Genomic DNA, 11,014 nt, shown 5'->3' with positions numbered 1-11,014 from the left:
GTTTTGGAGCGAATGTGAATGTGGTAATGATGGGAGATCTGAATGCTAGAGTGGGAAATGTAGCAGTTGAAGGTGTAGTTGGTATGCATGGTGTGCCTGGAAGAAATGAAAATGGGGAACGAATGATACGGATGTGTGCTGAGCGAGAGATGTGATTGGAAATACGCTGTTTGAGAAGAAAGATATTTATAAGTATACATGGGTGAGACAGGAGGGTGGAAGGGTTGTTGATAGAGCTTTGATGGACTATGTGGTTGTGTCTAGGAATGTAATAGGAAGATTGTTGGATGTGAAAGTTCTGAGAGGGGAGGGTGGAGGTATGTCTGACCACTACCTAGTGGAGGAAAAGTTAAGAGTAGGTAAGAGGTGGGTGAGAGCTAGGAGGGTTAGGTGTGGCAGGGAGGTTTTGAAAGTGAGTGAGTTGGATAAAAGAGAGAAAATGATAGAGTATCAGGAGAAATTGAAAAATGAGTGGAATGCAGTGAAAGATCATGAAAATGGCAGTGTGGAGGAGGAATGGCAGTTGTGTAAGAGTGCTGTGGTGGTGCATGCAGAAGAGGTGTGTGGTGTGAGATGTGTGGATGGTGGTGTAAGAAAAGGAAGTGAATGGTGGTGCGAGGAAGTAAGTATGGCTGTGGCTGAGAAGAGACGTGCATATGAAATGAAGTGTGGCTGCAAAGGAAGGATGAGGTGTCATATGAGAGGTATAAGGAAAAGAGGAATAGGGCGAGAAGGGCTGTGCGTGATGCTAAAGTGGCAGCAGATGAGAGGTGGGGTAGGTGGCTGACTGAGAATTTTCAAAAGAATAAGAAAATGTTCTGGAAGGAGGTGAAAAGGGTGCAAAAGGGAGAGTCTGGGAAGGAAGAGTGAGTAAAAGCAGAGGATGGAAGGATGTTAACTGAGATTGATGCAGTAAGGAAGAGATGGACAGAGTATTTTGAAAGATTGTTAAATGTAGAGGAGGAAAGGGTGGCTGAGATTGTGGCGGATGGAAGGGTGCAAGGAATTAATGTGTTGGGAGAGTTGAATGATTCTTTGATCACGAAGGAGGAAGTGGAGAAGGCAGTAAAGGAGACGAAAACAGGGAAAGCTGCAGATATGGATCGGTGTGTTGTGGAATGCCTGAAGGGTGGTGGAGTGACTATTGTTGACTGGTTAGTAAGATTGTTGAGTGTGTGCTTTGTGAATGGTATGGTGCCAATTGACTGGGCAAGTGCTTGTATGGTCCCGTTGTATAAAGACAAGGATGATAAGAAGGAATGAACTACAGTAGTTTTAGGGGTATAAGTCTGTTGAGTGTTGTAGGTAAGGTTTATGGTAAAGTGTTAATTATGAGAGTTAGAGAGGGTACAGAGGGAGTGATTGGTGATGAGCAGTGTGGCTTTAGAAGAGGGAGGGGATGCGTTGATCAGGTGTTTGGTGTGAGACAAGTGTGTGAAAAGTATTTAGCGACAGGCAAGGATGTGTTTTGGGCATTCATGGATTTAGAGAAAGCGTATGATAGAATTGATAGGGAGGCTTTGTGGACTGTTTTAAGATTGTATGGACTTGATGGTAGGTTACTAAAAGGGGTGGAAAGTTTTTATGTAAATAGTAGAGCGTGTGTAAGAGTGGGAAATGCTGTGAGTGATTGGTTTCCCGTGAGAGTGCGGCAGAGACAGGGATGTGTGATGTCGCCTTGGTTGTTTTAATATTTATATGGATGGTGTTGTAAGGGAGGTGAATGCAAGAGTTTTAGGTGGAGATCTGAGTCTGGTGAATGTTGATGGTGGAGAGTGGAATTTGAAGCAGCTGCTGTTTCCAGATGATACTGCACTGATGGCTGATTCACAGGAGAGATTGAGACAGTTGGTAGAGGAGTTTGGAAGGGTGTGTGAAAGGAGGAAATTGAAGGTAAATAAGAATAAGAGTAAAGTGATGAAGTGTACGAGGTTGGTAGATGGTAGGAGGATGAATATAGTTTTGAATGGTGAGTTGCTTGAGGAGGTGGAGTGTTTTAAATATTTAGGGTCACATGTTGCTGTGGATGGAAGAATAGATGCAGAAGTGAAGTTTAGAATGAATGAAGTAGGAAAGGTGCTGGGAGGAATGAAAAAAGTGTTTAGATGTCGTTCACTTAGAATGGATGTAAAGAGAAGGCTGTATGAGGGTGTTGTGGTACCGACTGCATTATATGGGGCTGAAACATGGAATATGGGTGTAGCAGAGAGGAAAAGTTTGAATGTAATGGAGATGAAGTGTCTGAGGGGTATGTGTGGAGTGACGCGTATGAATCGAATGCGAAATGATGAAGTGCGAAGGAGAACTGGAGTTGTTCGGAAGATGGCTGATAGAGTTGAGCAGAGGGGTTTCGATGGTTTGGGCATATGGAGAGAATGGATAAAGAGCAATTGGTGAAAAAGATAACTAGATCTGATATGAGAGGTGTAAGGCTGAGAGGGAGACCACGAATAGGATGGATGGACAGTGTGAAGAGAGCGCTGGATGCGAGAGGGATGTCTGTTGAGCAAGGAAGAGTGACTCTGCGTGAAAGAAAGAAATGGAGAGAAATTGTGAATTAATAAATGATGACGCAGCCCTGAGGGGATATTCTCCCGCATTTGATCTGATCAGCTAGTCAGGTCAGGTGCGGGTAAGGGGATGGGTCTATTATGATGTGGCAGGGATAAACTAGCTCTGCTGTCAGGCCCTGCTGCGGATGTCATTGATTGCACTGCGCAGTTGACCCTTGTGCGGTGTTGTGCGGTAAGGATCTGTCTCTTCTCCCTTTGGGGCTAAGATGCGAATGAATGTGTTTGAATGAATGAGTAAGTGGGGAGTGTGTCGTCCTGTCTCGGCTACCTCCCTTTCCTTGGGGGAAGCAGCCTAGGTATATAGATAGAGTGTCTGGCTACGGGGAAGTGTATCTAACCTCTTCGTGGAGAACTGAGACATAACTACCTGTCCATCACATACTTTAACATGTTAACAACTGTTACATAATTATGAATGCCTTTAACTTAATGTCCTTATAATGCTCGGCCACGCTAGACCGTCGTATCTATGACATTACATATCGTCATAACATATAAATGCACATCAACTTCACATTACAATCAACTTGTCAGCTAATAAAGTGAAATATACAATCCTGTAAAAGTAACATAATTCTAGTAACACAGAACAGTAACATAATTGTAACATAATTGTAGTAATGTTGTAACATAATCGTAGTTACATTGTGTTAATGCAACTGTTACACAGTTGTAGTTGTAACAAAACTGTAATAATATTGTAACATAACTGTAGTTACATTGTGTTAATGCAACTGTTACACAACTGTAAAAACAATGTAGTAATATTGTAACATAACCGTAGTTACACTGTGTTAATGCAACTGCTACACAATTGTAGTTGTAAAAAAATTGTTGTAATATTGTAACATAACTGTAGTTACCATTAATCTTTCCTACTACACACAGAAAACAAACATCCCTATGATTCCCACACACGTCTCTTCACCTGGTCCATTGCGCTAGGGAATTGTTATTCTTGATTTCCAGTCATTTGGCATTAAACTCTCCTCCTAGGCCAAGCTGCACATATTCCAGATCTATTCAATTACCAGTTCACTCCCACATTTCAAAATGTCGTCACACACGTCATCGGTTCTTGATGTTTTCCACATTTTGACTTACTCCAGTGCCTCTCATTATGTCATCCTACTGATCCCTTCCTTCTCGCAGCTCTTCTTCTCCCAGTCATTCCTCAACCCCTTAAACTGGCACTGCTTTCGTCTTTATAATCAGTAGCTCCTTAAAATATTCTCACCATCAGATCACATTGTCTTCTCCAACGTTTTATACCATTTTGTACATTTTACCTTCTGATACCTCTCTGATCATCTTGTCTTAATATCTTTAATATCTTTATCTCCGTCCAAAACACTTTCTTACACTCCATGCTTTGTACTCACAGGTTTTCTCCTAAACTCCCCATCCACTCATTAACCACTTTTACTCAGTATACAACTCTGTATTCCCTCTCTCCACATCCCCATTCCCTCTACTTTCCATCCAGTCACTAAATCTATATTTGTCCTCTTTCATAGCTCGTTTCACCTCATTCCACTACGCTGTACCTCTCACTGTCTCAGCTTTTCACCTAACCTCACACAGTCTCATATACTGCACAGATTTCCCATGTGAAGATCTTACTTACACCTTCTACCTTTTCCGTCTGTTCGAAATAAATATCTAAGTATCACCTCCGTTTATTTCTTGTACTCCACCATTTTCTTGCCTCTTCTTGCTTCCTTTCCACTCCACTCTACCGTTCTTTTAAGTCACTTACAAAAATAACGAGGAATACTGGTCTCAACGAAGATCCCACAACATGTGTGTGTGTGTGTGTGTGTGTGTGTGTGTGTGTGTGTGTGTGTGTGTGTGTGTGTGTGTTTATCTGTTCTCATTATATCTCATGAACAGCTTGAGCTATCAACATGAAACCTTCAGAGTATCTAGATATGGCCAAAAACTTCGACGATTTCGAATATGAGCACTCGGGGTCAAGGTCAAGGTCACCAAAAGACTGCCAAAGGTCAAGTGGCTTTTATTGCCAGCCTTTAGCACCATTATATCTCATGAACGGCTTGAGCTATTAACATGAAACCTTTAGGATTTCAAGATATGGCCTAAATCTAGGACTTGGACAACAGCATATTCTGGCGGGCGATTAGCATTCGGCTCCCGAATGCTTTTCTTTCGTTATCCTCTTGTAATATGGACGTATTATGCATCAGTAACAATTCAGAAGATATTTGGTGCAACCAAAATCGGTAAGTCAATTAACGGGAATACGATCCACCTTGCATCAGTAACAAACAAGAGGGCATTACAAGATGCTGCGAAATTTATTATGTCACCAAGAATACGACCCAAAGTTTGAGAAAATGTCCTTACCTCCTCCACATTCGCCTCGGTGGGCAAGTGTGATGGATGGGTCAAAGCACTGAGCACGACCGAGGGTGCAGGTGTTGTCGTAGGTCACACCATTGCTGCCACACACGGGGATGATGCCATGGGGGCAATCTCCAAACGAACAGTCAATTTTACGAGAAGGATAAGCTGAAAAATGATTACATTGGTGAAGATCCAAGAACTGTCTTGGACTCCTTAACTATGTCAAAAGTCGTCTGCCAGTAAAAACAAGTAAAACATTTAGTTTCGTACTGAAGAGACTTAATAACACACTGGAAAGTCAAATACATTGCCCATGTACGATATTGTGATAAAAAAGAAAAGAAAAAAAACAGAATGGAATATCTTAGGCGATGACCCAGGATCACTTCTTATATACACGTTTCGTAGAAACATTTTTACCATACAATAAAGTGACGAATTACGAAAATGGAAGTTTGTCACTCACCCACGGCCACCGCCAGCACCATCATCATCACGACGACCACCAGACACAGTCCTCGCTGCACCATCTTCATCATTGATATTTGATGCCAGCCACACCAGTTCATCTGAACAATTCCGAAGCAATAAAACACACACACACAAAACAAAATTATTACAGTGGCATGAACTGATCCCGACAGTGCCATCATGGCATAATGAATAAATATCTGCAGTCAGTTACAGGCTTCCTAAAGCCATCTTCATACAAGGTACTCATTTTATTCTTGATATTCATTCTGATTATTTTTTTTAATTCTTTTAGGCTTGGTCCCTGAGAAAATCTTGTTTAGTAGACACGCGTGGACAAAGAAAGAATCTTGGCATCCCAACAACACGCCTTTTCCTTTTTTTATGTGTCTGACTCTGGGCATTTGTTTCATAGTCTGCTTCCAAAGCCCAGTAGTCCTCTTACATACCGTGCACCTCTACATGTTATCACTTCGGCTCTAACACCCACCATCCATATTGAATACGTGCTAGGGCTATATCACACAGGACTGGTGTTCTGGTAATAAGGGGCGTATTTTTACATGATTGCGGGTCTTCTGGTAGATCAGTATAGTCTATTTTTTATTATATTCAGATCTTTAAACTGGTCCCTGCCCCAGCCGGGATTCGAACCTCGGTCCATTAGGACTGCAGGCCACCTCTGCCGATTCAGCCATCGATTTTATTCAGCTGACAGGTAACTTCTCCAGCCAAAGGTGTTGAAAGAGTATTCTCCACACCAGCACATATGTTCTAATCTGTTGAAGACGCTGTACTCCTTTCTCCTCAGTTGATGGACAAACGCGTTTAGACTGGAGGGTCAGTTTGACTAGTAACGAAGGAAACATTCCTATCTCATAACTAAGGTTCAACGAATGTCATGCAGCCACTACTTAATAATCACATAGGCATTATATATAAAAGTATTGTTCGTGGTAATGCTTATACGTGTCTACCTTCACTGTAAGAGGCCTCCCGTATACGCTGAATAAAAGTGTTGGGTGACAGCAGTAACAGAACATAAACCACCTTATCGCAGTGAGAGAGTTAACTGCTGTACAATATACTCACCCGCTGCTGAGGCTGAACTAGTCAGGTCAGGCTCGGGGTTGGTATATAAGCGTTCTGTACTTCACTAATGACGTCACACGGGGATGCCGGACGCTTATAACAACACCAAAACATACTGGCTTCCGTTTACAATACTATCCAGTCTGCTGAACGATTAGCAGCAAACTCTAACGTAAGGTGGTTAAGAGAAGCTGCAGTTACTGATCCCAAGAACAGAACATTAACTAAAACTACACCCGTAGACAACATGGTAACTGCCTACCTGTGGGGTTTCCGGGGACGTGATGAAGCAGCAGGTGTTACGGGAGAGAGAGAGAGAGAGAGAGAGAGAGATTCAAGTTTGTCACGGTCTTATGCTCAACCCTTGACTGTCGTAACGTCTATTTATTCTTACTACTTTCATACGATTTTATTCAGCTGACAGGTAACTTCTCCGGCCAAAAGTGTTCACGGAGTACCTTTCTAATCATTTAATAACAGACGTCTCCCCTAATAAAGTATTTGAGGCCATTCGACACTTCTGCGATGACAAACCGTGCTTCTCCTATCTGGCCATGTGTTGGCGGACAACCCATCAACCTTCACATCGCTGTAACATGAGATGAGTAATTAACCTATGTGCTACTTGGATACCATTCGTAGAAAAATGGCTCTCATGTTAACAACCACTGATAGAAATACAACGGGATAAGGAACGACTTTGTTGAAAAATAATCTCTGTTTACCCTTAATCTTGCAAATGTGTATTTGTTACTATCAAGAAGTATCTTACATCCATAGAAGCTTGGTGTTGGCAATAATGGGGTCTCTCACTCCACACAACGCCAAAAATCACATCCATGAACTAGTCATTATTATGGGAAGGCTTAAACTCGGTAGACAACAATGTAACCAGCTCACCCAGACCACAGGTCGACACTGACTCAATGACAAATTATCATTTTTCCACACATGCCTCGTCCGTTGATATGACTTATGACCGATTGTTTTCAAACCATAAATACTTCATCCTTGCGTGAAGATGAATCCTGCCACTAAGTTTGATAAAGATTGTATGAAAAATCTTCAATTTGACCTTGGTCTGTGACCTTGATCTTTGTCATATTGATCCCCAAATTGAACAGTTTAATCTTTGTCAGATCCTAAATCGTTCCATGAAGTTTAATCAGAACTCCACAACAATCTTTTGAGTTAAAGGGCCAAAAATTTGAAACTGTCCAGTGACCTTAAATTGTGATCGAATGATTTCAACACTGAAACAGTTCACCCTTTGCTCACCCTTTATGCTCACCCTTTACCCTTTCTACTTAGTTTTGTCTAAATTGGAACAAAGCTGTAAAAGTTGACCAAATCCCTACCTGTTATCCATGACCTTTTTTCAGGCAATATCTACCGTGTTTCCATTCCACTGCTAAATAAAACCCCTCTGCAAAAAAAAAGCCATTTAGAACTATAGAATTCTGCGAAAGAAGAGGAAGAAGGAAAAGAAGAATATGAAGAAAACAGGATTTTTGTCGATTTTTTTTTTTTTCGTGCTAGTGTTATAATTTAGCCACTTTAGGAAATGTTTTGGATATAGACAGTCATGAGGATTAAGGCTAGATGTTTTAAAAAAATTAAAGTCTCCATGTTTGTGTGTGTTAGGATTACATTTGATAAGGTTTATGGAGCCAAGGTCCTTTAGAGTCATAGAACTAGGCGTTCTCAAAAGTTGATAACGAGGGGAATCCCAGAGGTTGGATCTATGAATTTCACGATTATATGAACTGATAGGCTGAGGGCAGTTCGCTAAGTACCCATCCTGTGACACCCTCCACGTAGCAACCTTGGGATTAGTGGGTTAAATACTAACAAATCTTCAAGTATCTTTAAACCACTGGGGCCTAGATCCTTTAGAATGGATGAAACTAAGGACCCAATAGCATTTGTCTGTCTATCTATGTATCTACTTATATATTAATAAATAAATAGATAAGTAAATGAAAAAATAAATAGTAAACAAGCACACAAATAAGTAATTGAATATATATATACATATATATATATATATATATATATATATATATATATATATATATATACGAAACTTTGTGGTTCAGTGGTATAGTGTGCATTTTCGTACTTGGAAGAACGAGGGTTCGCTCCCCGCCATGGTAGTAAACTTTGATAGTGTTCACCCAACCAAGTACTGCTTTGGCGGACATAGGGGGTGCTGTGGTTGAACCAATGTCGCATACTATGAAGTATGCTTGCACCCAGTGGCTTGCACGGGTCAATTACACTTGGTTCACAGACTACACCCATTCAAAGCCATTCCAACATTACAATCACACTTACAAGCACTTCTTACCCTACACACTATCTCCACCAGACAGCCATCAAATTTACCCTAGCAGGCTAAAATACATGAGAAATACAAGGCTGTTCAAAAGATTTTACAAGACTTAAACGCTTCCGTAACGAATACGAGTAAACAAAAACTTCTATGGTGGCGACGTGGCGCGTAATATTGAGTTATATTAAATTATGCATTCTAGTTTATTTCAGACTACCTGTGTACTTTCTGAATAGATTTTTGAAACGGCAACTGTTTGAAAGTTTGTGTGTTAGCCAGCTCAGTGCTTTAGTTAGCACATTTGAGGGCAAGCCAGTAAGCTTCTGCCTCTAGTCCAACAACATCATTGTGTGACACTTCTTGCCTATGAAAAGTCATGAATAAATGACGTATAAGAAGTGCATATACAATATTATATTACATGGCAGAAATTACACATATCAGAGTTTGGTCAGCTTTGGTAAATGGTTAGTTTGGTTTGTATTATTCACCTGTTTTAGTGTTCTCACTTACATTTAAGTTTCAGAAATTGATAATAAAAGACACAAATTTTTCATCAGTACCGACAGGTATGTGCAATCACTTAAGTTCTTTTTTGAAAAATGTGATTCATTTTTGCACCAAAATAAACTGATAAGCTGATGTAGTTAGGATAGTTGGGTAAGGTTACAAGATACCGGTATGAGTGAATTGGTACGTTAGGATGTTGGATGAAATGTTGCCTGTTTCAATCAAGCACTCAGATTTGAGCATAGGTGTATTGGCTTTAAAGCAAAACTTATTAGTAAATGCAGTTTTCATGCGAATTAAAAAAGAAAAAAAAGGCATCTTTCTATCCCAAGAGCTGTTCTTACTGACAAATAGCTACAGGCCTGAGGAAATGGCCTGTTCCATGCATATATAATATAAAAACTAGTTACAGTAATTGGATAGAAATGACAGTAATTGTAACTGAAGAGTAGATAGGTGTTAAGTCATGGTATATTGGTTAAGGTGGAAGGATTATACAAAAGCATGAAAGGTGCAGTTAAGCAATGACTAACAAACAGGAAATAATGAGATAAATATTTAGTGAAGGAGACAAACATCAGGCATATGACCAGAGTAGGAGAAAGCTAGGAAAACAGAACAGTAAACAGTCTGAAAATGTATAAAACAGAACTGGATGAAAGTACAATAGATGTGGAATGATTTCTGGGAAACAAAAAGGAAAGCTTGTCTAGCAGACTGGGACAGAAATAATTAGCTAATGTATATACCATGTAACTTAGGAAATCATTGCATACTGCTTGAAGGGAAAGGTAATGATAAAGAATGTGAATCTCAGAGTAGTATAATGACTGAGCTAAACTGGAAATTTACTAGTAATACCTCAAACAGGGAAGGTGACAATAATGTAGGGAAAAACTATAGCTAGATATATAGAAACTGAAAGAACAACTGATACGGTACACATATCTTATAACCTACTGTATATTTTCCTATAAGGTCTGCTGGTCATGGCTGGATGACGAGTGTGGAAAGAAGCAGCTGAAAAAGAGTGGAGTTACTGCATCCGTCTTGTGTTGTTGCTGCAATGAATGTCACCCATGAACCAGCTTTGTAAAGAAATTAGTCTCCATGCTAAAAATAATTTTCCAGTAACTCTGTATTTACATTTTGCAATATAAATTTAGGAACATGATATTCTGCTGCATGAGTGAGATGGCTAGGACATGTTGAGAGGATGGACAAGTCAAGAATAGTGAAGGAGAGATGGAATTGGAGACCTGATGGCAGAAGATCAGTCGGAAGACCTCGGAAAAGATGGAGAGATGGTGTGGAGGAACTGTTGGACAGACGAGGTATGGATAACATCGAAGCATTGAGAAATCAAGAGGCCTTTGAGAGAACCAACTGGAGACGGCTGATCCACCTGACAGGCTAGGTGCCTACCTGGGAGCCGAATGAATGAATGAAAGAATGAATGAGTGAAAGTGCACATAACCTGGATAAACTGCTGTATAATTCATGACTCTTGAACTAGCCAGGAACAACATGGAAATCTACGAAAAATGCAATAATACATTCACTTTGCTTGTATGAAATCGTCTGGATAATCTCAATAATTATTTTCATGCAAATAACTGCAAAAAGAGGATAAATCATAATTCAGTCTAGACTATACATTACACTG

This window comes from Coenobita brevimanus, chromosome 60, assembly GCF_032717465.1.
Source record: "Coenobita brevimanus isolate Jiangsu-jjx chromosome 60, ASM3271746v2, whole genome shotgun sequence".
In the NCBI taxonomy this organism is placed as follows: domain Eukaryota; kingdom Metazoa; phylum Arthropoda; class Malacostraca; order Decapoda; family Coenobitidae; genus Coenobita; species Coenobita brevimanus.
Note: the sequence above shows the minus strand (reverse complement) of the source record.